The following is a 27,242-nucleotide window of genomic DNA, read 5'->3' on the forward strand; positions in this document are numbered from 1 at the left end:
CGAAGTCAGTAATGTGAGGCAGTACGATTCTAATAACATCACTGTTTCCCGTCCTCAAGGAGCAGGGTCATCGACACAAAATGACAATAGACAGGGGGCGAGGGACCAGAGGAGAGAGAGACCTCAATTTGACCCCATCCCGATGACTTATAAGGAATTATTTCAGATTTTGTATGATCGGCATGTGGTTTCGCCGTATCACGTGACACCAATGCAACCTCCTTTTCCCAAATGGTATGATGCTAGTGCTCAGTGTGAGTACCATGCAGGGAACCCTGGGCATTCCATTGAGAATTGTACTGCTTTTAAGAAGGTTGTCCAAGCTTTGAGAACGAGGAATGTCATCAACTTTGGTGACAGTGAGCAGCCAAATATAGCTCAGAATCCGTTGCCAAGCCATGCAGGGGCAGGAGTTAATGCGATTACTGAAGAGAAAGGAAAGAGAATTGTAAGGAATGTTGGTGAGGTGGTATCACCCCATGAGTTGGGTGTGGTGCCAGATGGTCAAGGTAGGATTGTTGAAGCCCAGTTTGACAGGTGAACAGTTTAACAGTGGAGAGGTGTGTCAGTATCATAACAGTGAAGGACACAGTATTCAGCAATGTCCTGATTTCCTATCTTTGGTACAAGACATGATGGACAATAAAGAAATTGAGTTCTTTAGAGAGATTGCTGAAGAAGAGGAAGCGGAAGTTTGCGCTTCAGAAGGATCGTCTAAAGGGGTATACAATGCCAGTTGTCCCCTAATTATTACTCCCAAAAATCGAGTTGCTGAGAAGGTAGCCCCGAAAGTGGTTATTACACCTCCATCTCCATTCCCATATCGGGATAATAAACAAGTGCCTTGGAGATATGATTGCCAGATGGGAGATGTAACAAAAGAGAATGAGGAAATAGATGAGGTGGGACGCTTTACTAGAAGTGGTAGGTGTTATTCTCTTAATCCACCTAAAGAGTCTGAGAAGAAAGTTGCAGTTGATAAAGGGAAAAAGGTTGACGTGCAGATAAAAGAGGATAAGCCTGTTATCAATGAACCAGTAACCGAGAGTGAAGCGGTAGAATTTTTGAAGTTTCTGAAACACAGTGAATACAGTGTTGTGGAACAGTTACACAAGTTGTCTGCCCGTATTTCTGTTTTATCATTACTTTTGAGTTCAGAGGCTCATAGGAATGCTCTGTTAAAGGTTTTGAACCAGACTTTTGTTCCGAAAGAATTGCCCGTTGAAAAGTTGGATCGGTTAGTTTCCAATGTACAAGCTGATAATTTTTTTATCTTTTTCTGAGGATGAAATCCCTTCTGGGATGATGGGTAGTCAGAAGGCTTTGCACATTACAGTTAAATGTAAAGGGCATGTGTTGTCCCGGGTCTTGGTTGATAATGGTTCAGCTTTGAATGTGATGCCCTTAGTGACTCTAAAGAAGCTTCCATTAGATAGTACACTTATGAGAACCTGTCAAAGTGTGGTTCGAGCTTTCGATGGGACTAAAAGAGAAGTGTTGGGCAAAATTGATGTTCCTCTGAATATTGGTCCAGCAACTTATGAAGTGGAATTTCTCGTAATGGACATTATGCCTACATACAATTGTTTGTTGGGAAGGCCTTGGATTCATCAGGCCGGTGCAGTTCCGTCCACATTACACCAGAGACTGAAATTTGTGATTGATGGAAGGTTGGTATGTATTCATGCTGAAGAGGATATTATTGCTTCTGTTTCTACTACTGCTCCGTACATTGAAGTGGATGAGCAAGCGGTCGAGTGTTCTTTCAGATCGTTGGAGTTTGTCAATGCTACGTTTGTGGCCGAAGGCAAGAAGATACCAAAGCCTCGATTGTCAAACTGTACCAAGATGGGGCTTAAATTGACTCTTGGAAGAGGAGCAAAAGTTGGAAAGGGTTTAGGCCGACAGTTGCAAGGACCGGTGAATCCCATATGCCTTATTACTAAAAAAGATCGATTTGGTTTGGGATATCAGCCAACTTCGAGGGATAAGATGAGGGGAATTAAGAAGGGCCAAGAAATCAGAAAGGCCAGATTGGCTGGTGAAGACCTTAGCTGGGAACCCATGACATTCCCGTCGTTGAGTAGCATTTTCATGTCTGGGGGGCATATGTTTCAAGGGAATTCAAGGAATACTGAGACGATGGTTGAGAATGCCTTAGGAGATTTAGGCATTCACGTTATAACTGATGATGAATCCGAGGAAATGAGAGTTATGGGCATTTATCCTGCACCACCGGGCTTTGTGTTGAACAATTGGACCGCGGAAGAACTGCCTGTAGTTTACAAATCTGTTACAGAGTAATGCACTGGAACTTTCTCCCTGTTGTTCATACCCTGGGGCAATAGGTGATTTTATGTAAAGGGTTAAGCTGTTTGTTTTTTCTTGCTTTCAATAAAAGATGCATTCTGTTAGTTCCAAATGGCAAACATTTTCCCATGCATTTCATTCATTCTTTGTTGTATATATGTATGTATTTATTTCTTTCTATTTATTTATATGGGAAAAGATCCTCCCATATGTATATATGTATATATATCTTCTCTTTCATTATTTTTTCAGGAGCTCAGATATCAATAATATGAATGCCAATGACTCTGACCCGGAGATTGATTTCGAGAAGCCTATATGTCAAGGGGAAATCGAAGATTGTGATGATGATGAGAGATGTGAAATACCTTCTGAATTGCTGAAAATGGTGGAGAATGAAGATAAGCAGATTTTACCTCATAAAGAGCCTACTGAGATTTTGAATTTGGGGACAGATGAAGATAATAGAGAAATAAAGATTGGTACCACTCTGTCAGTTGGAGGTCGACAAGATTTGATAGAACTGCTTCAAGAATACAAGGATGTGTTTGCTTGGTCATACGAAGATATGCCGGGTTTGGATACAGAATTGGTTGTTCACAAACTACCAATAAAACCTGAATGTAAACCGGTACAACAAAAACTAAGAAGAATGAGACCTGAGATGTTGCTCAAGATTAAAGAGGAAGTGAAGAAACAATTTGATGCCGGGTTTCTTAAAGTGGCCAAATATCCTGAATGGGTGGCTAATATGTCCCAGTACGAAGAAGGATGGGAAAGTTCGAATGTGTGACTACAGGGATCTCAACCGAGCTAGTCCAAAGGATAATTTTCCTTTGCCACATATAGACACGCTAGTGGATAATACTGCTGGAAATTCTTTGTTCTCTTTTATGGATGGTTTCTCTGGCTATAATCAAATTAAGATGAACCCTGAAGATATGGAAAAAACGACATTTGTTACCATGTGGGGAACGTTTTGCTATAAAGTAATGCCGTTTGGACTGAAGAATGCAGGGGCAACATATCAAAGGGCCATGGTGACGTTATTTCACGACATGATGCATAAAGAGATAGAAGTTTATGTCGATGATATGATTGTCAAAGCCAAGACAGAGGAAGAACATATCGGGAATTTGAGAAAGCTTTTTAAAAGGCTAAGAAAATGCCAGCTAAAACTCAACCCAAATAAATGTACTTTCGGGGTGACATCTGGGAAGTTATTGGGTTTCGTAGTAAGCCAAAAAGGAATTGAAATAGACCCAGATAAAGTAAAGGCTATTCAAGACTTGCCAGCCCCACGAACACAAAAAGAAGTCAGAGGATTTTTGGGGAGATTAAATTATATAGCTCGGTTTATTTCACAGCTGACAGAAAAGTGTGATCCCATATTCCGCCTTCTTCGCAAGAATAACTCAGGAGAATGGAGTGAGGACTGTCAAAGAGCTTTTGAAGCAGTGAAGAGATATTTGTCGAGCACTCCAATCTTAGCACCACCCATCTCAGGCAAACCCTTGATTCTGTATTTGTCGGTTTATGAAAATTCAATGGGGTGTGTGTTGGGGCAACGTGACCAAACTGAGAAGAAAGAAAGGGCTATCTATTATCTCAGCAAGAAGTTCACTGAATGTGAGACAAGATACTCACCCATTGAAAAGTTGTGTTGCGCTTTAATATGGGCTACCCGAAGGCTTAGGCAATATATGTTGTATCATACTACTTGGCTTATATCCAAGCTTGATCCCTTGAAATATCTAATGGGTGTGCCTGCATTATCTGGAAGATTAGCTCGTTGGCAGATCTTATTGTCCGAATTTGACATCCAGTATGTAAACCAGACGGCAATTAAAGGAAGTGCTATAGCAGAATTCATTGCAAGCAGGGCTTCGGAAGAATATGAGTCGTTGAGCTTTGATTTCCCAGATGAAGATTTAATGGCTATTTCGGTAGAAGAAGCAGTGACATCCACTAGCAAATATTGGAAGTTGAACTTCGATGGTGCTTCAAATGCCTTGGGACATGGAATCGGGGCAATTTTGGTCTCACCAGAGGGAGAGCATTATCCTTTCACCAGTCGGCTTAATTTTGATTGTACTAACAATATGGCTGAGTATGAAGCTTGTGTTCTGGGTATTAGAGCTGCTGTTGAACGCAAAGTAAAAATGCTCAAAGTGTATGGTGATTCAGCTTTGGTAATATACCAGCTCAGAGGAGAATGGGAGACAAAAGATCCCAAGCTTGTAGAATACCGTAAGTTGGTTATGGAGCTTGTTGAAGAATTTGAAGAAATAACTTTCAATTACCTCCCCAGAGAAGAAAATCAAATGGCAGATGCCTTAGCCACACTGGCAGCAGCATTTAAGATGAGCGAGCATTCAAATATGATGCCCATTGAAATGAAGGCTTATGAGTATCCGGCCCATTGTTTTAATATTGAAGAGGAAGAAGATGGAAATCCCTGGTATTATGATATCTTACAATATATAAGGTATCAGAGTTATCCAGAACAGGCTACTGAGAATGATAAGAGAACCATTAGAAGAATGGCATCAGGGTATGTGCTTGATGGTGAGACTCTGTACAAGAAAAGTCTGGATCAGGTCTTGTTAAGATGTGTGGACGCGAAAGAAGCCAAATTGATTCTTGAAGAAGTACATGAGGGAATATGTGGTACCCATGCTAATGGGCATGTTATGGCTAGGCAGATTATGAGATTTGGGTATTATTGGTCAACTATGGAAACAGACTGTATCAATTATGCCCGAAAATGTCACAAATGTCAGATTTATGGAGATAGGATACATACTCCTCCTCATCCGTTGCACGTAATGACAGCGCCGTGGCCATTCTCAATGTGGAGCATGGATGTTATTGGACAAATTTCGCCCAAAGCTTCAAATGGTCATCACTTCATTCTGGTAGCCATAGATTATTTCACCAAGTGGGTAGAAGCGGCTTCTTATGCAAATGTTACCCAGTCTACAATATGCAAATTTTTGAAGAAGGAGATCATTTGTAGATATGGTTTACCAGAGAGGATTATCTCCGATAATGCGTTGAATTTAAATAATAAGATGATGGACTCGGTCTGTAAACAGTTCAAAATAAAGCATCATAATTCCACCACTTACCGCCCAAAGATGAATGGGGCAGTAGAGGCGGCCAATAAGAATATCAAAAGGCTCATAGAGAAAATGACTGAGACCTATAAGGACTGGCATGAGAAGTTGCCCTTTGCTTTGTTTGCTTATCGAACTTCAGTACGGACTTCAACTGGGGCAACTCCGTTTTCTTTGGTTTATGGGATGGAAGCTGTCTTACCTATTGAGGTGGAAATTCCCTCACTTCGGATTTTGTCAGAGGTAAAGCTTGATGAGGCAGAATGGGTCCAAGCTAGGTATGACCAGTTGAATTTGATTGAAGAAAAGAGATTGAAAGCTATTTGTCATGGTCAGATGTACCAAAAACGTATGATACGGGCACATGGTAAGAAAGTTCACCTTCGAGAATTCCATGAGGGAGATTTGGTGCTTAAAAGGATTTTGCCTATTCAGAAAGATTTCAGAGGAAAATGGATGCCCAATTGGGAAGGACCTTATGTTGTCAAGAAGGCCTTTTCTGGGGGAGCTCTAGTCCTAACTGAAATGGACGGATCAGAATTACCATATCCAGTGAATTCCGACGCTGTTAAGAGATATTTTGCTTAAAGAATAAATAAAAGAGAAAAGAAGGAAAAAAGAAAAAATGATGATGGAAAAAACGGAAAAAAAAATGAAAAAAAAAAGAAGAGAAAAAATGGAAAAAAATAAAAAGAGAAAAATGAAAAAAGAGAAATAAAAGGAGGGTTCAAGATGAAAACCCGAAAAGGGCGTCTTGGAACCAAAGGAGGTCTCAAGTTGAAAACCCGCAAAGGGCGACTTGAGTTGAATTTGAAATTCAGAATTCGCGCATGGTGGAGGTTCTGAATCAATTTTGGAAGTGGAAAGAGCTCCTAATATGGATAGTAACAATGAAAGTTGGTGATCAAGGATGAGACTAAAGATTAATGAGTCTCGATGAAAACAACCAGAAGAGAAATTGAATGCATATGAGATTCAATACTGGTTTAGGGCATCCAATGATAGAGATTTGGGAGTTTAGAAGTAGCTTCATACTCATAAGCATCACAATTTTGGAGATCCTTTGACAGAAGCTACACTCGAGACATTCTAACGGCGTGCCAGTTCAAAAGCATTTGCATTATTGATATTGAAGACGCCTACTCTTTTGTTCTTTTACTGTTTCCAGTTAAAAGTTTGCCATTTAGTTGCCTAAAATTCTCTGTATTTATATAAATAAAGAGATGTCTTTTCTTGATAATTTCCCTTTTGCAAACATCTTATTTTGAAAGGTTAAAACATATGGCTTAACTTGAAGTACATGAGATCATTTTGTATTATTGTGCAAAAGGTTTTGGAAAATGCAGGTATTCTGAAGTTGACAATGGTTTAAACATGTAAGCTTGTGTGGCCATGGGAGATTAAAATCCTCAAATTCAAAGAAAATCTCAGCCATTAAAAGATGACCCAATGAGGTTACCATTAATCAAGAAGTTGGTCATGGATACTGGTGGGTTTCAAGAAAAAATGAGTCAAGATCATGTTAAGCCGAGAGATATGGGATTGAGATTGTCAACTGGGGTGAACTGGTCAAACGTTCTATGCCCAAGATGAAGCTGAGTTCCATCGAGATCAAAAGAGATAGAGTTCTTTCAAAGAAGAAAATGTATCAAATAGCATATTTGCATACATTTAGGCATGAATAAGATCATGGCATTCATAATTGCATGATGACTTAAGCATTTGCAGGTTTCCCAATGACAGTTGGAGATTGAAGAGTTTGAAGCATCGAGATGAAGATAACTGGTTTGACCCTTGAAGCAAATCATCTATAAGCCTTCACGAAAGAGTAGTGAAGCAAATTCGTTCGTTGAAGATTGAGTCCTATACTCCCTGAAAGAATAGGGAGCGGACAAGTTTGTTGAAGATTGAGTCCTATACTCTCTGAATGAATAGGGAGCGGACAAGTTCGTTGAAGATTGAGTCCTATACTCTTTGAATGAATAGGGAGCGGACAAGTTTATTGAAGATTGTTCGAGTTCTATACTCCCTGAACGGATAGGGAGCGGACCCGTTTTATGAAGATTGTTCGAGTTCTATACTCTCTGAATGAATAGAGAGCAGACCCGTTTATTGAAGATTGTTCGAGTTCTATACTCCCTGAACGGATAGGGAGCGGACCCGTTTTATGAAGATTGTTCGAGTTCTATACCCCCTGAACGGATAGGGAGCGGACCCGTTTTATGAAGATTGTTCGAGTTCTATACTCTCTGAAGGAATAGAGAGCGGACCCGTTTTTATGAAGATTGTTCGAGTTCTATACTCTCTGAAGGAATAGAGAGCGGACCCGTTTTATTGAAGATTATTCAAGTCTTATACTCTCTGAATGAATAGAGAGCAGACACATTTTATGAAGATTGTTCGAGTCTTATACTTCCTGAAGGAATAGGGAGCAGGCTCGTCATTTGAAGATGTTTCAAGTCTCATTTATCCTGACGTAACGTTCTCATGACCAGACAAATTCGATCATCTTTTGATCTTTGCCCTATTCTTGTTATACAACAATGAGCAAAGAGGGGCAGCTGTAGATGTTTAATTTGTCTGGGCCTATATCATGGGCAAATGAAAGTAGTTTTTGGGAGTTGAAAAAACAAAAGAACGTGGAGGGTCAGTTTTATTGGAATTAACTGCTATTGGAATAAAGGGAGACATTTTCATACTTCACGGGGGGAGATTAACAAAAAACAGAGGAAAAAATTAGGAAGCATTCCACAACAACAACAAAAATTAACCGCCAGAAGGAGATCAAAAACACACAGAAAAAAAAACATATCAGCAAGGAATCGAGAGTAGAATAAAAAACCTCCCTGATCGTTTCTTTTGGAAAAAAATAGGAAAAACAGAAAGTATTGTATTGTTTTTTTTCATTCGAAGATCAAAGAGGAATTCCTTCCTTTCGGTGAACCAGAGCAATACAAAGAGAAATTCAATTCATACAAGGTTTTTATTCGTTGTTATTTACATTAATTTTTTATCTGTTCTTCAATTGTTTTAATTATTATTAGTATTATATTTTTTTTGTGTAAATCCAAAAATCTGAAAATAGAAGTAGATACCTTCGGTATAGCTTTGTTGTTGAAATTGAATGGATCATAGACTCTAGAGTTCCACTGTCGAGGCGATAGATCGTCGAAGTTGGGTAACCATGAGTGATTTGAGTCATTGCATGTCATTTTTTGGGTCATGGGTTATCATCTATCGGGGTTTAAAAAAAAATAAAAAGTAAAATAGAAATAAATAAGGTTTAAAACTTACTGTAATGTTTGAGCATCATACCATTGTTGAACGGCTGAGCATAGAACGAGAGGAGATAAAGGTCGTCGGGGAGAGTGAATAGCCGAGAAGTCAAGGAGATTTAGGGGCCATTTATGAGTGTTTGGTGATGTCAATACTGGATCGGGATTTCGGGAAGTTATTTGAATACTTTGGAGTTATTAGGCTCGGTCTTGGTCTCATCGAATCACCAAAGAAGGCAACCGGAGTGTGGGTCTTGGCTATTTTCTGGTTATGGGGTTTCGGTGACAGGGGAGAGGGAAGAGATTTGGCAGCTGGTCTCCTTTTCTGGTAGACTGCGTGAGGAAGAAAGAGGGTTAGAGAGTTGAGAGTGATGGAGATAACGGTGAGGGCTCTGTTGGGTTTAGATATTAGGGTTTTGTTTCTAGGATAGATTTTATTTTAGAATTAGCCAAAACGCCGTCGTTTCAGCCGATACTCTCCTAGTTTTTATTTGACCCAGTATTCTGCGCGCATTCATTTCGGTCCCCAAAATCAGGCATTTCGAGATTTGTTGTTATTTTAATATGGTCTCTTAATTTTAAAAGTCTTATATCTTAGCCCAGAATCATGTTAGAGCCATTTTCGTACTGTTTTACATTGGTTGTGTAATTTACGGAACTTTTATTTTGGTCCTTGAACGAATCTTTTGCACCTTATTAATTTGTCTTCATATTATGAGCGTTTTTCATTTTAGTCCTGAAATGTTTTATGTTTTATTTTGAAATGTAATTGTAATTTGGTTGTTTGACAATTTAGTCACTCAGCATGTTTTTTAATTTAATAGTTAATTCCTACTTTGCATGCTTAGTTAATTTATTTATTATGGTCCTTCATGGTAATTTTGAATGTGAAGTCAAGTTATTAATAGTATGTTTTATTGTATATGGTTTTATTCTAATGTATGTTAATGTCGTAAATACATATTTTTTTATTTTTTTATTTTTTAGAAATTTGTTTGAGTGCATGGCATATTTAATTAGTTTTTGCATGACATTATTTTGCATAATATGCATGATAACCTCATTTGCATAACTTGACTATATCACATAATTGGATTAAGGGTAATACCCTTTTAATTTAAAATTGTTGAAGTGGGCAGTCATAACTGATTTGAGGTTCGCTTTTAATGATTTTAAATTAAAAGTGTATCCGAAAGTGAAACCAAAAAATTTGATTCGTCACCTAAAATTTGGGAACGAAAGAAAAAGAAATGTTCGTTTATTTAAATATATCGAGAAAAGGTTGTTATATCTTTAAGATCTGGTCTCGATATTTGTAGATAATCGAACATTCTTATCTTTCTAAAACGACTTGGTAATTTTAATTTAATTATTTTGAATGCTTTTGAATGTTTTAAATTACATTTTTGTTTTATGGGATCAAAATTCAAATTAATTTCGAATTTGTAAAGTTCATTGCAAAAACGTTAATTAATCGATTAGGTACCGATTTAGGGCGTTGTGGGGGTGCTAATCCTTCCCCACACGTAACCGACTCCCGAACTCGGATTTTGGTAACGCAGACCTCAATTTGTTGTTTAATAAAAATTAATTTTATTTAAAATAACAAACATTTTTGGGTGCCCAATCACACCCTAATCAAAGATGGTGGCGACTCTTTGAACTATATTTTTTCGATCATAAAGGAAATCTGATTTTTTTTCGAAACGAGAGGTTTTCAAATCACATTTGTTTTTAAAATAAAACTCAATTGAAAGAGGTAAATTACAAATTAATGTGGTTTTTTAAAATCTCACTTTTTCACCATTTAAGAAAAAATCGTTTCGACAGGGGGTTCAAGACGTAAATCCTAAATAACGTCTTGAAACCAAAGGAGGGTTCGAGTTGAAAACCTGAAAAGGCAGCTCGAATATAAAAATTGTGCAACTGAGGCGATCACACAAGTTCCTTGATACGGCATCGCATAATCCGAGTGTAACCACGAAGGTTAGGAGTCAGAGAACACTTCTAGTAGAGGAGAATGCAAGATACCCCATCAAACCTTTTAGCATCAAATGCCAAACCTTTGACCAAACACAATAACCTGAGACTTTTTTATCCTTTCCTTACTCAACCATTTCCCAAAGATAGCTTTGATCTTGGCACTTGTCAAATAGCTATAATTTATTGAAAGATTAACATTGTAATTAATTCTTTGATATCCAATGAACTCTAGTTTTATGATTCGTCTCAATTGTAAAACCGTGAAAGGGACAATATTTTCAAAACTTTTGATATTTTCATAACTTTGAAAATAAAGAGAAAGAAAAACATTTTTTTTCAAACAAGACAGTCTCTCTAGAGTGGATATTGGTAAATGACATGTGACTTTTAGACACAAAACTCATGCTCATAATCAATGTTGAAGCAAGAAATGAGGAACATTTGGAGCATCTTTGAAGATTCAACATCAAATATTGGGGAATTTTTTGATATTGGGGCATTATTTGGGGATTCAACATCCTAATGCAAATTATCATACCTTTTTCAAGAGATAAAATATAATCAATTCATGTTACATGAATCTTATGCATACATTTTAGAGCATCATATTTATCATTTTCCACATACATAATTTTTTGCAGCTTTTATAGTCAAGTTTCGACTTCAAGACGAAGAATACTCGATTCAAAAGAACCTTTAAAGATTCATGTTGGTTGCTTAACTCAGCAGCAAGAAGCTACACTTCGACCAACTCGACAGATTGAAAGTTTCTCTCGAACTTACAATTTGCTCGAGAGTAGATTTCAACTTCACAACGAAGGATATCTAGCTCGAAGCCAAACATCCACGATTTCAAATCCACGACGGAGAATATCGTGCCACTCAAGACAACACAAGTTCAACTTCACAATGAAGGGACGGCTGGTTGTCAACAACAATTTTCCAATTTCGGAGCCAATTTCAACTTCACAACGAAGGATATTGGACTCCAGACAACGCAAGTTCAACTTCACGACGAAGGGACCGCTGGTTGTCAATAAACAATTTCCCAATTTTAGATCCAATTTCAACTTCACAGCGAAGGATATTAGACTCTAGACAACACAAGTTCAACTTCACGACGAAGGGACCGCTGGTTGTCAATAAACAACTTTCTAATTTCAGAGCCAATTTCAACTTCACAGCGAAGGATATTGGACTCCAGACAACGCAAGTTCAACTTCACGACGAAGGGACCGCTAGTTGTCAACAAACAACTTCTCAATTTCAGAGCCAATTTCAACTTCACAACGAAGGATATTGGACTCCAAACAACGCAAGTTCAACTTCACAACGAAGGGACCGATGGTTGTCAATAAACAACTTCCCAATTTCAGAGCCATTTTCAACTTCACAGTAAAGGATATTGGACTCCAGACAACGCAAGTTCAACTTCACAACGAAGGGACCGCTGGTTGTCAACAAACAACTTCTCAATTTCAGAGCCAATTTCAACTTCACAACGAAGGATATTGGACTCCAGACAATGCAAGTTCAACTTCACGACGAAGGGACCGCTGGTTGTTAACAAACAACTTCTCAATTTCAGAGCCAATTTCAACTTCACAATGAAGGATATTGGACTCCAGACAACACAAGTTCAACTTCACGACGAAGGGACCGCTGGTTGTCAACAAACAATTTCCCAATTTCAGAGCCAATTTCAACTTCACAGCGAAGGATATTGGACTCAAGACAATGCAAGTTCAACTTCACGATGAAGGGACCGCTGGTTGTCAATAAACAACTTCCCAATTTCAGAGCCAATTTCAACTTCACAACGAAGGATATTGGACTCCAGACAACGCAAGTTCAACTTCACGACGAAGGGACCGCTGGTTGTCAACAAACAACTTCTCAATTTTAGAGCCAATTTCAACTTCACAACTAAGGATATTGGACTCCAGATGACGCAAGTTCAACTTCACGACGAAGGGACCGCTGGTTGTCAATAAACAATTTCCCAATTTCAGAGCCAATTTCAACTTCACAACGTATGATATTGGACTCAAAACAACGCAAATTCAACTTCACGACGAATGGACCGCTGGTTGTCAATAAATAACTTCCCAATTTTAGAGCCAATTTCAACTTCTCAACAAAGGATCTTGAACCCAAGGCAACACAAGCTCGACTTCACGACGAAGGGGCGACTGATTGTCAATAAAATTTCATTCAGAGTCAATTCCAACTTCACAGCGAAGGATATTGGACTCGAGACAACACAAGTTCAACTTCACAACGAAGGGACGACTGGTTGTCAACAAACAATTTCCCGGTTCTAGAGCCAATTTCAACTTCACGACGGAGGATATTGGACTCAGAACAATGCTACTTACTTGGATTTCAACTTTACGACGAAGGATATCCAATTTTAGGCTCAACTTCACGATGAAGGGGCCCCCCGCGGTTTCAACTTCACGACGAAGTGAATCGTGCACACAAGCATCATCCATCTTTAGATTGGATTTCAACTTCACGACGAAGGATATCCAACTCAAAGAATGAGTATCTGTCAACAAAGACCTTCGAGTTCGACTACGCTCAGCTCCAAGGCACATCATTTACAGCATAACTCAAGGCTAGAAGGGTTATCTGCCATCAAAATTGTCGAGTTCGATTCCATTCAGCTCGATGACACATCAATCGCACTACTTTCTGGTTGCAGTCGAGGTTTTCAAGTCAAGAAGAGGACCTGGGTTAACTGTGCTTTAGTGACAAACAACCATTTTCAAGCAAAAACTATCTGTCAATGAAGATTTCTGAGTTCGATTCCGATCCAATGTCTTTAAACCGAGAAGAAAACTAAAGGGCAAAGAGAAGCCACGTACTGATTCAAATTCCGAACTACGGCTTCAATTTTATATCATTTCAAGATGAACTCGGCTTCACGACGGAGGAGTCATCCGTAACTCAATTCGACAGGGAGTTATTGAAACATCAGAGTCAATTTTCAACTCCACCGAACGAAAAGTGTGTCTTTTAATCTTTGCCCTATCCCCGTTACACGACTATGGGCAAAGAGGGGCAGCTGTCAACACACATTTTCGTCCTACTAGGATTCAAACTCCTAAAAATATGACAGAATTTTGCTAGGATTCAAACTCCTAAAAATAGGATAGAGTTCTACTATGATTTAAACTCCTAAAGATAGGATCCACAAGCACTATAAATAGTCATTGTAACTCACTATTGTAACACACGATTTACAGACAAAATACAGAGGAAAACACGGGAAATACAAATGCAAAGCTATTGTAAACGATTCGAAAAGGAAATAAAAGGTATCATTTTTTTTGATTCGTTCATTTCTCGCATGTGCACGTTATTTTTCTTGAGATTTGGTTCGAATAACCCAAAACGTGGGTTGCGCCGATGACCAAAAATGGGTGGGGTTTCGAAGTGTCGAACCTAGATCTACCCCGAGGCGTGTTCATTTTTTATCCCCCTAATGCGCAATATCAACGTTAATTGTCTTTCAAATTTGGCCTCAATCTTTATTTTTCTTTATATTAGTCATTTTATTTAATGTATAGATATTTTTATTTATTTATTATTTACATTATTGTCATTATATAAATATATATACGTATGTTTTTTTAAATGATTTTCAATTGATTTTTTACACTATATATATTATATATATATATTTTTTTATTTATATTCATTTGGTTATTTTAATATTATTATTTATATATATATATATAATATATATATATATATTAAATATTTTACTTATAAGCGTATTATTACCCATATATATATTATAATTATCTTTATTAATTTTTTACTTTATCATTATACATATATGTATGTTTTAATAGTTTATTTATAAGTCAATTATCATTATATGTATACTTTTATTTGATTTATATATTTATTTGTTTTTATTTTGGTTTTTTTATTTTGTTTATATTATATTATATTTTATATTACTATCATTATTGTTATGATATTATTTTTCTATTTTACTCATATATATATATATATATATATATATTAATATTTCATTTATTTATTTATTTTTATTTATTTTTACTTATTTGTATTCTTCATTTTTTTCATTTATTCATTTTTTCCCTCTAACACATTTTATGACTTTTTAAGGGTATTTTCGTCAATTAATCAGAGGTAATTAATTCATGATCAAATTTTACCTTTTAATTTAAAATTATAATTTTCTTAATTAAGACAACTGGAAATTACGTAGTACCGAAAGGGCAGTTCAAGGGTGTTAATCTTTCATTGACCGTAACCGACTCTCGAGCCCGACATATTTCTGGTAAGACGCATATCAGATAAGAAATAGGGTATCCGATCAACCCAATTATTTTTAAATAAATGATCGGTGGTGACTCCAATTCATATTTTTCAAATCGAAACTTAATTCCGGGATTCAACCGAAAGACGGTTGCGATAGGTGGTGGACCTGGTGGTGATGGAGAGTGGTTTCGTTGCTCCAAAACTGAACCACAGCGGAACCCGTGTCACGCAAAGAGCGCAGATACATAGAATGTGAAGCGGCAAGAGCTTGTCTAGCCTTAACCAGTTGCTTCATGTATCTCTTCCTCGCCTTGCACCGTGAAATGATCTCTTGTCTATCAATCCTCGAGTACCAACACCCCATTTTTTCTTCTTGCTTACAGATCAAACCCCTTAATCTCCTTTTTTTTCTTTTGCTTCCTGCTAATTTTCACCTAACTAAACAGTGAAAAGGAAACTGCTTTACAAAAAGAAAGAAAGATCTGTTGCTTTTTCCGCTTGTAGCTTTCATTAATGGCGGACTCTCATCTTCAACAAACAATCTTTCACAGCAAAGAAAAACCTTCTTTTGTTGACACTTTCACTGCTCGGAACATTAAACTGAAAATGTCTGCACTCGGTGATCAGCAATTCTGAGAGGTACCGAGAGACAACCAGCATTGGACGAAGAGCCAAAATAAATGTTTAAAATATTCTCGCTTATTGACGATATTGCCCTCTGGGAATGTACTTTTTCTTGTTTTCTAATTACTGCAACATACCACCTTGAATCTGCAGTAGGGAACCCAATTCATATGGTAGAGGTAGGCGTGAGCCTTTTATCGAGTCGAATAAAATATTTTCAAGTAATTTGATTTGGGGAGTTCTATTTTATAATTTGAAGTTTACTTAAAAAAAATTTCGAGTCGAGTTAAATTTTTGAATTTTTATTTAAATTTAATTATAAATATTTATAATATTATGAAATTAGTTGATTATAATTTAAATGGTTTTTTATAATCATATACAATACATGTATATTTTTTTACATATGGTATATATTTATGATACAAAGTCGAGTGACTCAACTCAAACTTAAAAAACAATCTATTAATTACTAAAAATTTCGAGTTATTATTCGAATTGTAGTTTACAATTTGGTTTGAACTTAAAAAATTTCGAGTTAAGTCGAATTTATAAAATTACAACTCGAAATTAATTTGAATCGACTTAAGTCGAGTCAAAAAAATCAAATTTTCTAATTGAATCGAATTTTGGTGACCCTAAGTAGATCCGTAGATGTACGGCATGGATGCTTGAATTGGAAAATTCTGAGGGGTGGTCATGTCATTTCCTTCTTTCAACGGCCACTGGAAAGCTTGATTTGAATGGGGAAAACTGGGATGGCAAATTGGATAGCTTGATTTTAAGAAGATGACATGATAGGGTTATTTGCACTACAAGCCCTGAAATTATAGTATAGATTTTCATTTAGTCTTCAGTTTTCAAAATTTCTAATTAAATCTTTAATATATTAATATCATATCAAGTAGGTAGTTTCGTCAATTCAAATATCAAATTCTAAATGAAAATTATTTAAATATATTTGAACTACATAAATTAAATATTAAACATTAGATCTTATATGTTAGAAGTAAATAATTATTAAATTCTAAATGATTTAACAGTATTTTTGTTTTAATAATTTTATTTTTAACATTTTATATTCATTTTAAATTAATAATAATTATGCTAACCAGATAATCTAAATAATAATAAAATTATTATTATTTTTTGAGATCTCATGTTTTGCATTTACTACAAAAGTAATAATGATTGAGTAGATGATTATAGGGACTAAATTGAAATGAATGTTAAACAATCAATTATGGATCTAATCTGAAATCTTATTTTGTAACTCTAGTCACTCACATGACCATGAATCATGCTTCTCACATATGAAGTTGCATTGTTTTGAAAAAAAATTAATATATTAAGCAAAACAAAATCAAAGGTTCATGTACTTTGACCAACATTTTTCATCGTTTAACTGTTATGTTGCTGACGTGACAGTCCACGATACTGACGTGTCAGTTCATATGCTATGTTTAATTTAATGCATCTGTCATGTTATCCGCTACGAGATCAACCACCATGGATTGGCACATTAATACTGTGGACCGCCACATCAGCAGCGTGAACTGTTACGTCAACACTTTAACGATCATCGACAAAAAATGTTGGTCAAAGGATCACATTGGATTTATTTTCTAAGTTAGAATGTCATATAAAGATAAAAAAAATAATACGAATATCACATTTATTATTTTAAAAAATACAAGGACCTCTTATGCCTTTTCATTTATAAAATTTAATTTATTATATATTTCTTAATTGTTAATTTATTATATATTTCTTAATTGAAGAGGTAATTTTTTATAAAATTAAAAAAGTGTTATTATCAAAATATGTGCCCTAATCCAAAAGAATAATAAAAGAATATTAATACTACTTTAATTGATTGATGATAAATTTGAATAAAATTAGTATGTTTGAAAAATGAAATTGAATAAAAAATAAATAAACCTATTTAAAATATGGTTTAGTTCAATCTTTATATATTGTATTTACATCACATAAAAATTATAATTATAATTATAGTACATAATATAAACATCTTTATAAGCAATATATATATATATATATATATATATATATATATATATATATATATATATATATTACCAAGTGCTTGACCTAAACCCTAAACCCAAAGTCACTTTTCAATTGCTGAAATGAAGAAATTATTATTATTATATTTTGATGGATGTGTAACAAATGAATAGATCCCCTTCTTCAACCGGATTCAGTCGGAGGGGATTCGGAGAACAAGTCCATCTCCAACATTAGAAGAACAGCTTAAGAAACCAGATTGGATTAATCATACTAAGTTAAAGGTCAGGCTCTTGGACTCAAAGACAGAGTAAGAGTAATGTCTTGGAAAACCTTAAGCCTCTTGTCAATTTTCTTTGGCAACACCTTTGCGGTTTCTGGTTCATTTGTTGGCCCTAGAACCGCAGCAATGATTGCCTCTTCAAAATCTTTGCTGTCAGGTAACAAATCCGCCAATTTATCGTCCCCTTTCTCTTCAGATGAAGGGGACAGCCTTCTGCTCTTAATCTCAGGCTTCTCTATTTCTGCAGACCTAGGCTTGGAGTAGTTAGCAGAGTTCCCAGACCTTGTTTTAAGGGTCTCATTCATTTGATTCCCCGTAATAGGCTCCTTCACCCATTTTGCTGAATAGAACGGCGGTGCATCGATGTTAAAAGCAACTGTTTTGCATTTTCGGCTGAGGAATCGCCACCATCTGGTTTGACATTGTATTGGAATTGGTGTTCTCATCGGCAAAATCATGATGTGCCCGATCGACTGGTTTTGCAGTAGGCAAGGTGATGGTATCCCTGCAAGGTTGAGGCTGCCAAATCGATGAAGAACCGAGGAAGGCGTCGAAGAGCCGGCTTTGTTCGACCCGATCGACTACCTTATTCATCATCTCAGACTCAAGGTCGTTGAGCATCTGTTGCGCCCTCTCATAGGCCTTGAGATGTGAATCGACTCCTCTGGGTCCATCGGCCACGGCCGGTTTCACTCTTCGCAAAGACTCTTTAGCCTCAGTGATTCTACCTTGCTTCATCAAACAGATACCCAGATTACACATCTTGTTATTATCGGGAGCAATCGAAAGTGCCCTAAGATAAGCATCTTCGGCTTCGATATAGTTGTTTTGCTGCATCAATGCCCACCCCAAGTTTCCCAGCAACCGTGTTGCTTCTTGTTCCACAGAGACCTGGAACTTCTTTCCTTGAGATCTGGCTGTTTTGGTGCGTTTCCCATTGAAAGCCAGCCCTTGTTGAATCAAATACAGCTTGTGTTTCAATAGTGCAACTTGGTCATCCAATCTTCCACATCTCTGTAGAATTTATAACAATTAACAACCAATAAAAATAAATCAAGTGAAGCAACTACTTGATATGATTCTTTGAATTCATGCTTCATAAACAGACCTTGTAGAGATCTAATAGAATGTTATCGAGAGATTCCTGGGCTTGATCTGAGCATCTACTACGCAATGACTTGATAGCTTCAATGGCTTCCTCTGCTCTATTTTGCTGCTTCATAACAATAGCCATATCTTTCAAAGCACTATCCACTCTATCCCCTGCATTAATGGCTGCCCAGAACAAAGGAATCGCCCTCTCTGGATCTTTATCTACCAACTGAATTAACAAAAATACCAACATAATAAAAACCCATAAAGGAAACACAAACAAAAACAATTTGAAAAAAAAATACCCAGACTGCTTACTTGAACATTCTTGGCTCTAACGTAAGGAGTGTCACCAACTGGGACTTTGTGGATGGAATGGAAGGACTCAGACCGAGTTCTCGAAACACCGAGAGGCTTCGCCGGAGAAGTAGGGGCCGATTTAGAAGGCCTGAAACCTGGAGGAGCATTCCACAAATCCTGCATCATCTTCGAAAATTCAAATTTTCTGCGCCTAATCCCTAATGTACTTGATTTTTTGCAGTGATTTTCAACGATGAAGAAAGATTTGTGGTAAATTAAAAGGGAAAAAGAGGATGGTTTAGAGAAGAGTGAAGCGAGGATTAGGGTTTTGTAGAAAAATATTTGAAATTTCGACCGTTGAGGTTACCGTTTTGCGTACTAGCCGTTGTGTAAACGTGGAATACTGATATTCCCGCTTTTAAGCCCTACATTTCATTATATTTAGAGATATGACATGTGAAATTGTATTATTTGCAATTATACCCTCTAACATTTGCTAGACCAAAACAATTCCAAAATGGCATAGGCATTATTGTCATTCTATATGTACAATAATATTGTTTGTTGCAACTTTTCTATTTTGTATTTTCCAATAATAACCTTTCGAAATTGTCATCCACTCTATTCAAAATTTTACAGTTAAAAAAATAATCTTATAATTTGGAATTCGAAATTCGAAATTCGAAATTTAAGATTAAATAATTTCAAATTAAACAAATATTATAAAATTTATATTTTATTATAAATAATTTAAATTTGTTTAATTATTTATAATTTATCATTAATTTTAAAATTTATCAATATTAATATTTAAATTCTTTTGATTACAGTTAATAGATGAGTGACTAAGATGTCACAAATGATAATATTAATGACAAAATATTTTTGATAGAACACCATTCTTGTCAATCGAAGATTGCACTTGAGATTACAACAATGAAAAAAAGAATTCGATAAGTTTCTGATAAGATTTATACAACTTAATATGTTTTTGGATAAAAATCGACTCTGAATTCAAAATTGAGTGATACAGATGACCCGATTGATAAAATTTAGACGACTACGACAAACATCGCTGACGCACGACGATAATAGTTGAATAACTACCTAGCGAGTCTAGAGTCTTAAAAAGAACGATAGAGAGAGAAAAAGGAAATTATTTTTTAAATATTTAAAATTGGATAAACTATGCGGATAGTTGCCTATGTTTTTGGTTTGATCGAATTTGGTCACTAATTTAAAAATTAAGGGGGAATGATCCCTAACATTAGAATTTCATTAACCCCCTTTTGTTTAAGTCCCTGACATGGCTAAGGTACTAAAATTGAAGGGAGTTAATGGCAGAGAAACTAAAATCGGATGGATCGATAATGTTAGGGACTAAAATCGAATGATCGATAACGTTAGAGATCATTCCCCCTTAATTTTTAAATTGGTGACCAAATTCGATCAAAACAAAGAGTAGGGGACTATCAGCAAAGTTTACCCTTTGAAAATTTTCAAAACCACGTCATTAAAAAAAGCTTATTCAGACAACCTAAAGTGTTTTTTTGGAGGAGATTCGACGCCTATGCCCGACCAGTTTTTAGAGAGATCTACACTTTTCATTTCTTGGGTAAAATACTTTTGCAGTCCTCCAAATTTTTATTTCTTTTAATTCAATCTTTTTTTATGTTATCATTGCTTTCTAGCTCTATGGTTCTGATTCTTGTTGATTATGTCCAAGAAATTAAAATTGAACCCTTAATTGAAATGGATTAATAAATTTAGATTATTTTTTAATTAATTCAATTTGTTTTATAATTTGAAATTTGTTGCAATAGTCCTTTGGATGATTCGAGATTGTGTTTCGACTTAAAGTAAATAATTTACCTTTTGGAGTAATCACATACATTTTGGGTTAGGTAAGGTCGGATACCTAAATTTACCTTTTACTGAGTATACGTCTTACCATAGATTCACTTGGAAGAGTTCGAGAGTCGTGTGGGGAAGGATGACCACCCCCCACATTGCTCTTTCGATATCAACACGGTTTTGAGTTGTCTTAGTAAAGAAAATTAAAATTTGAGCTGAATTTTAAAGAAAATATCCAAAACATTTATCTTTGAGAGTTTATCACTGTAAAATTAAATAAATTAATGTCAATAATAAAAAATAAAAATAATTTGAGTCAAATCTGCAATCCTTTTACTTATTCTTTGGTTTTCTCTTCAATGAGATATTAAAAAAAATGGCCAAACGATTGAGGCGATACAAAATGCGTTGGAAAGATAATGAAATTCTCGTATTAGATTCATATTCAATTTTCTACATACGTTGTCTTCACTAAAATAAGCATATCTTGAGTTTCTGATATTCGATTGAGACGATACAAAATGCGTTGGAAAGATAACTGAAATTCGGTTATGTTTCAAGGAGACATCTGCCTTGGAAATGTACAAATCTCGTCTCGATTGAGATGATACAAATCGCGTTTCAAAATCCGCTTCAATAAAAATGTTTGGGTATTGTAAATGGTAGGCCGAACGAAGATCATTTATTACAAAATTAATTAATAAATTTGACTTCAACTTATTAATTAATTCAAGGGTAATCTATGCGAATAGTCCCTCTTGTTTTTGATCTGATCGACTTTGATCACCAATTAAAATATTAAACGTGTTTGGTCCCCTATGTTATCGATTCGTTCAATTTTAGTCACTTAACCGTAATTTTTGTTACACATTAACGGAAGTATTACGTTGCAATAATTTTTTTAAAAGATTTATTCTTCTATAATTCGTAAAAAAATACAATTACCAACCTTATCAATCCGCACAGAGTTGACTCCTTAGACCCTAGTGCCCTGCACAAAAACATGTGAATTTCAATTCCTCAACTCTCTTTCAACACCAAAAATACCAAGAGTAATTAGATCACAATGTGTTGTGGCCATACGATCAGGGTTGAAAGAGCTTGTTCCCACATTTGTATTTTTTATAGTGTAGTATAGATTGGATATTATAAAGTCTTTTGTGTGTGCATGTTTATAACACCCCAACTTTCTGGCTAATAGTTTTGAGTTTACCTGAGTGGTATATGACCATGTGGAGTTTGTAATTGGAGTCCCTAGGCTAAGTGAGAGCTTATTTGGATGTAAATTGGGCCCGATTGGCCATAAATAGAAGATTTTTGCATAAAAGGTAAAATAAAAGGGATCAAAAGTACAATTAGACCATTGGTGAAAATGAGGCTGATTTATTTGAGATTTTATCTGTCTTATACGTGGGTTTTGGGGACAAAAGATGAAAAACCTTCATTATCTTCTCATTATTTTCTTATATCTTTTCATTTTTCCTATTTCCTCTCCAAGTGTCATAACTAAAGGTAAGTTTCTTGAGCCCTTTTATGCTTATGTTAAACTTCATATTCGTCCGAACCACTCTAGAAAACTTGTTTTGAAGATTCAAAGCCTTGGGTTTCCTTTTTTGCTAGAAAAAAGTGGATAAGCAACCAAGTTCTAGAGGAGAGTGTGGTTAACTAAAGGAGATTCATTTCGGGCTTCTAACATAATGTAGTATATTTCTAATCTTTTGCGGTGTTAAGACTTTCATGCATGTACTAACTGCTTAGTATCATATCTTACAACATGCTTGTGTTTATAAGACTCATAATGATGTTCTAGATTATATATTATATTGTTGGGCTTCTTAAGCTCAACATTCAGATTTTTTCGTTTGTTGGTTATTAGCTTGAGCTGTTCGTAGAGCACTATCACAATAGGACTTCTAGCATCGCTTCCAAAGTACTATACTATAGCTTTAGTAAACATGTGTGTCACTCCCTTAACATGCATTCATACCCTCTAGCAAGTGTCATCTTCTTCTCATTATTTGAGATTTTGTCTGTCTTATACGTGGGTTTTGGGGACAAAAGATGAAAAACCTTTATCTTCTTATTATTTTCTTCTCTCTTTTTCCTTTTTTCCTATTTCCTCTACAAGTGTCATAACTAAAGGTAAGTTTCTTGAGCCCTTTTATACTTCTGTTAAACTTCAAATTCGTTCAAACCACTCTAGCAAACTTGTTTTGAAGATTCAAAGCCTTGGGTTTCCTTTTTTGCTAGAAAAAGGTGAATAAGCAACCAAGTTCTAGATGAGAGTGTTGGTTAACTAAAGGAGCTTTATTTCGGGTTTCTAACATAATGTAGTATATTTCTAATCTTTTGTGGTGTTAAGACTTTCATGCATGTACTAACTGCTTAGTATCATATCTTATAGCATGCTTGTGTTTATAAGACTCATAATGATGTTCTAGATTATCTATTATATTGTTGGGCTTCTTAAGCTCAACATTCAGATTTTTCGTTTGTTGGTTATTAGCTTGAGTTGTTCGTAGAGCACTATCACAATAAGACTTCTAACATCTCTTCCAAAGTATTGTACTATAGCTTTAGTAAACATGTGTGTCACTCCCTTAACATGCATTCATACCCGAATACAAGCTAAGGATGTCACAAAGATTCTGTATAACATTTCTTGTTCGAAAATAGTAAAATTTATTTCTTTTAAAATCCCCTAATTTATCATTTATCATCATACTATTTGACCACATGAAATCATAATGTAATATTTAATTTCTAATTTACATCAGATCTCGTGCAACATCTAGACAGTCTAATACTATTTTATATCATAATTTATTACTAACTAATTTAAAATTTAACCGATTAATCTTTATAACATTTACTACACTTATGCATAACCACTTAGTATCTTATCATATTTTCACATTTCTTTATTACATTTCTTATATTGTATTATTTTTCATTTGAGCAATTTCTGTATTTTCCTTTTTATATCTCTCTATATATAATATTTGTAACATTTATAATCATATGCCAATTCAAACCAATATAACTCCTTGTCTATAAACCATTCAGTGTAATTTACCCTATGTTTTATAAAAATTTACTGTAAAAATATAAAAAATATAATAATTAAACTTGTATCGTTCTTTTTCTTATACTTGCTCTTTTTCTATGTCGATTCCTTTATTGTATCATTTTTTTATTATACTATTTCTCTTATTGTACTGTATCTTTTACTGTTCTATATGTTTTACTTTTATTTTATAGCCCAATGCATAATCATGAAAATAAATGGCACGTGAGTCTATGCTTGAGTGTTATATGTTATGAGTAGTATAAACTGCCTGAACTGTGTGGCACATTTGTGCCCTATGTGCAACAGAGCTGACTGTATTCTCTAACTGTATGGCACATCTAGTGCCCTGTGATTTCACCGTATGTGCACTATACTATACTATACTGTATGCAACATAGTTGCCTGTGATATGTAGTTGTATGGAACATTTAGTGTCCTATGATTGCACCGTATGTACACTGTGAATGTACAAGTATTGTAGAACACAATAACACTATGCCTATGATCCTGAATACATAAATGTATCTGTTAACTATATTGTACACGAATGCACTTCTGTATGTTCTATCAATAACACTCCACCTCGTATACCACTGTCTCTCAAGTCTTGTACACTGGGCTTTTAGTTAAAATCTTATATCTTCTTCATATAAAAACATTATAGAAAGATTACCAAATTTGTTTACTATTTTAACCTTGTGTTAACACTTTAACTAATATAATAAATTTATAATCGTATAAATATTCTAAAAATCGAATCATGATCTCGATGATGACACAAATCGAACTTATGATTATTGAGTCATATCTAACCAAAAATAATCAATGACGACTCCAATCAAGTGACAAGAGCTTCAAAGACCGAAAATGTAACACCCTCAACCCATACCCGACCCGGATACAAGTCCAGCATTCATTTACATAACAAAAGGACCTACTGCTCAAGTTGCCTCTGATCTGATAGTTGTAGGAGTAATGTTGTCTAGCTGCTTAACCTTGATCGTCTACTTTCTCGAATCCTACGTGTGAAACACTCACACGCTAAGTCATCGACTTAGTGAGGCAATATAATAATAAGGATAACAAAGAAATGTAATGAAAATGCCATAATTAAATGGAATGAGACAAAATCAAATGCTTAACCATGCAGTTTATATCACCATGTTCTTTATCTGTAAGAATAATATATTAACATTCATGAATTCATATTCGTAAGATTATTAGCCCATGATACCATACTGAGAACCTAAAGTATGTGAGTACCGTGAGGTTGTGCACTATGCTGTCACCACGGCTCGTATAAATGCACCGAAGTGCCACGTAGAATTGCACCGAAGTGCCGCATAGAATTGTACCGAAGTGCCGCGTAGAATTGCACCGTAGTGCCATATAAGATTGTCCCTAAGGACCACGTAGAAAATTTCCTTAAGAATCATATTCATATGCCAAGGATCAATTATGTGTCTTAAAAGACCTCACACATGTTCCAAAGAATACATATATATCCCGAAGGACCGCGTAGACCCTCTACTCATGGCATGCCAACCATACATATAGTTCTCATCTACATAACATGGGCTTTCACCATTCCCATAATTTATATTGTATAAACATATAATTTTCATACCTTTATCACATGAACATATCATGTTCTATCACTTTATCACATAGCTTATATAACCTTTCCTACATATTCATGTCACTTAATGCATATAATATGAATTCATGTCATGTATCATAATATGAAATGCGATCATGTATCAAAATATTGAATCTAGACTTATCACAAGTCTAGAACTGAATAGAATACTATATTCATGCTATGCATATGCACTCACCTATATTTCCTTGCTTTTTCCTCGATCAATCTTACAAGGCAATTATTCTGGAACTTGTTTAGGCTCGGTATCTACAGAGTAATTCATTGATGTTAACTAGTATACTAATTAAGGTATTATGAACTATCATTTCTTGGGCTAAAAGAAAAGAAATTTTCATCTTTTAATGAAGGTATACATCGATGCACCACACCATGCATCGATGCATAAATCTTATTCGATATTTATATTTAAGGGGGTGCATCGATGCACTCCTTATGCATCGATGCACTGATGGCATTCGATGTTTGTATTTTAAAAGAGTGCATCGATGCACTTCATGTGCATCGATACACCTTAAACAATTTCTGGGATTTATCCTTGATGCATCGATGCACAATGAATGTGCATCGATGCACATAGCCCAGAAATGTCATTTTAAGCACGAAAATCTCTTTATAATCTTCTCTACACTTTATATTCCACCTCCTTTTATATCCCTAACTTGCATACACTTACTTAAACTAATTATTATCCTTTCGATACCTTTAAAACTTAGAAATCCAATTCTCCATATAAAATTTAAGAATTTCATTCAATTTCCAACATGTTCTAAATCGAATTCTAACACTTCATATCCTTTAATTAGCTTGATGACAAGTCAAATCCCACTTCTAATTCTTATATGAATTTTATTCCAAGATTTTACTTTTCTACTTCCTTTCTTTAATCCTTCCTAACCCCATCATCTTATGGTTTTAAGATAACCTAAGCTTTCCTTAAGCTTAGTTATCATCTAATGATCAATAAGCAACATTAAATTCATCAAGAATTTGATTAACAAGAAAACTCACCTTTAGCTTGGTCTCACGGGGAAGAAGAAGAGAAATCTGGAAACTTTTGGTCTTTCTCACTAGCTTCCACGTGGTTTATAAAATCTCATCAACTAATATTTAATTGTTTCCTTGTCAAAAGACTCATTTGCCCCTTTAATTCCACATTCTTTGCTAATTGATCCTACACCAAACATTTAAATAAATTCTTTGAACTTTTCAATTTATCCCATTTGATCACTGAATTTTAAAATTTCACAATTTGATCACTAACCCGGTATGGAGGATGTTACAAATCTCATTCTCTTAAGAAAATTCGTCATCGAATTTCATTGCACAAACAGATGAGGAT

General features: G+C 35.3%; 1 pseudogene; it reads right to left on the reverse strand.

Annotated features, from left to right (window-relative positions):
- Positions 1 to 17,799: 17,799 nt before the first annotated feature.
- Positions 17,800 to 19,600, reverse strand: LOC120119052 (annotated as a pseudogene).
- Between the last annotated feature and the right edge of the window lie 7,642 nt (positions 19,601 to 27,242).

The sequence above is a fragment of the Hibiscus syriacus genome, unplaced genomic scaffold, assembly GCF_006381635.1.
Source record: "Hibiscus syriacus cultivar Baekdansim isolate YM2019G1 unplaced genomic scaffold, ASM638163v2 tig00110330_pilon, whole genome shotgun sequence".
NCBI lineage: Eukaryota > Viridiplantae > Streptophyta > Magnoliopsida > Malvales > Malvaceae > Hibiscus > Hibiscus syriacus.